This window comes from Chelonoidis abingdonii, chromosome 8 (genome assembly GCF_003597395.2).
Source record: "Chelonoidis abingdonii isolate Lonesome George chromosome 8, CheloAbing_2.0, whole genome shotgun sequence".
In the NCBI taxonomy this organism is placed as follows: domain Eukaryota; kingdom Metazoa; phylum Chordata; order Testudines; family Testudinidae; genus Chelonoidis; species Chelonoidis abingdonii.
In genome coordinates, this window is record NC_133776.1 from 82166190 (window position 1) to 82168569 (window position 2380).

The window sequence follows — 2380 nt, forward strand, 5'->3', positions numbered from 1 at the left end:
ACTTGAGGCAAAATGTTCTCTCTGTGGTTTCTGTGTGTTTCTGTTTAATTATTTCTAATCTGCACTACTGACTGTCTTGCAATGGCATCTGACACACCCAGAAACATTGGGCCAAATTTTCTGCTGGTGCAAATGGGTTGTCAGCAGCGGGGTGAAACCTTGTTATGGGTTGAGTTAAAACCTTATTGAGATTCATAGGTGTGAATACACCTTTCAATTAACATAATTGTACTGATAACCCCCAACCTGGGGCAAAAGGAGTATGTGACCCCACCCAGGAGTTCTTCTTGAGTACTGTATTGTTTGGGGGCAGGGGGGTGGGAATGTGGGTACATGTGAGTGTGAGCAAGAGAAGGCAGAACACAGAAGACTATAGAGAAACACAGTCACCATGAAGGAGCAGCTGAAAAGAAACCTGGGGAGAAGTTTTTGGGTGGGGTGTGGACTGAAAAGAGAGTGTTCTTGGTGCTATGAGTAAAATAAGCAGTTTCCTGCTATTTGATTCCTTCTGTGTTCAGACACATAGGACTTCGTATAGTCCCTGTGAATTACAAGATTGCATTAAAGAAATCCTTGACTGTTACCAATAGACCATTAAGAAATGAAACTGAACATTAAGTAGCTGCTCAGGTCAGGGGCAACATGAGCAAAACTCCATTGAAATCAATTTACAGCAGTAGTGAGGATTTGGCTACTCTTCTTGGGATTTTTCTTAATTTGAGCTTGCTATAAGGCTCAGGCTCTTCTCCCCATCATCAACAAACTGGGATGTGAACATAAAAACATCATTACTGTTAAAGCTGGCATCTAGTAGTGCTAGCCACGGAAACAACAAGTGTATAAAGGAGGAAGCCTAAACTGAAAAGCTCTGAAGGGAGTAAACTCTTCCTTGCCCGTTGGTCTGACCGTGTAACTCCTGTTTTTGAATCCCTCCACTGGCTTCCCGTCTAATATCATACGAAATGTATGCTGTGTCCCCCAACTTCAAAGCGCAACATACTCTGCTCCTCCCTGCTTATCCTCTCTTGTCTGGCTTCATGTCACCCTGTCCCCTCCATTGTGCCAAGGCTCCCAACCTCATCCTACTTTCTTGGATTTTCACATAATCATCTCCATGCTTTCTTCCATGCAGTTCTTATGCATGGTTTGACCTCCCTTGGATTGTCTACACTCAAGTCCCTGTAGAGACCCAGGACTATTGTGCTAGTTACAGTGAATCTTGCTGATTTGTACCTTCATTGTACTTATCTTGCCTATTGTTTTTCTCCTTCCTCTGATCTATGTCTTTTGTTCATGAATTTGTGTGTCATTCTTGCACAGGGGCTATGCTAATCTTCTCTGTCTCATTCCAATTGTCGTATATGTGTGAGCTTTAAGCAGGGAGTATTCTTACATGTTTGGAAAGCACCTAGCACATAATGGATGCTACTGTAAATAAATAATCATCACCACCACCACCACACCACCAGGGAAGCATCCACGACAGGAACAAAGAATGTAGGCCATACTCACAGGATGGAAACTGTATCCTGGAAAGCAGTGACTCTGAAAAAGATTTGGAGGTCATGATGGATAATTATCTGAATATATACTCCCGCTGTGACCAAAAGGATTAATGCGGTCCCGTGATGTATAAACAGAGGACTCTCAAGTAGGAGTAGAAGGATTATTTAGCCTCTGTATTTGGCACTGGTGCAACCTCTGCTGGAATCCTGCATCCAGTTCTGGTGCCTACAATTCAAGAAGGATGTTGGTAAATTGGAGATAGTTCAGAGCAGAGCCACAAGAATAATTAAAGGATTAGAAACATCCCTTATAGTGATCGAGTCAATCGATTTATCTTAATAAAAAGAAGGTTAAGGGTTGACTTGATTATAGTCTATCAGTACTTATGGGGGAAACAAATATTTAACAGGCTCTTCAATGTAGCAGAGAATGTTAAAACACAATCCAATGGCTGGAAGTTGAAGCTAGACAGATTCAAACTAGTAATAAGGTGTAAATTTTTAATGGTGAGAGTAATTAGCTATTGAACAATTTACCATGGGTTGTGGTGAATTCTCCGTTATTGACAATTTTAAATCAAGATGGATGTTTTTCTAAAAGTTCTGCTCTAGGAATTATTTTGGGGAAGTTCTCTGGCCCATGTAATATATGAGGTCAGGTGATCACAATTATCCCTCCTGGCCTTTGAATCTATGAAAAAAGCAATGAACCTACTTTTGTCATCAACGTGCTCCAGAACAGACAGTGAAGATTTGAACATTGAGCAAGTGCTGCATAGGTACAGCCAGACGTGAACAGGGGAGCCCTGTAGGCAGAGAGGTGGTAGGTGATGATCTAGATACAGGATCCAGTTTTGGAGAATGCTCCCTTGCCA

General features: G+C 41.8%; 1 non-coding gene across 1 annotated transcript; it reads right to left on the reverse strand.

Moving 5' to 3' along the window:
- Positions 1–1275: 1275 nt before the first annotated feature.
- On the reverse strand, positions 1276–1378 carry LOC116816585 (U6 spliceosomal RNA). The gene has a single exon (XR_004371756.1). It is a non-coding gene; the product is annotated as a U6 spliceosomal RNA (small nuclear RNA).
- Positions 1379–2380: the final 1002 nt, after the last annotated feature.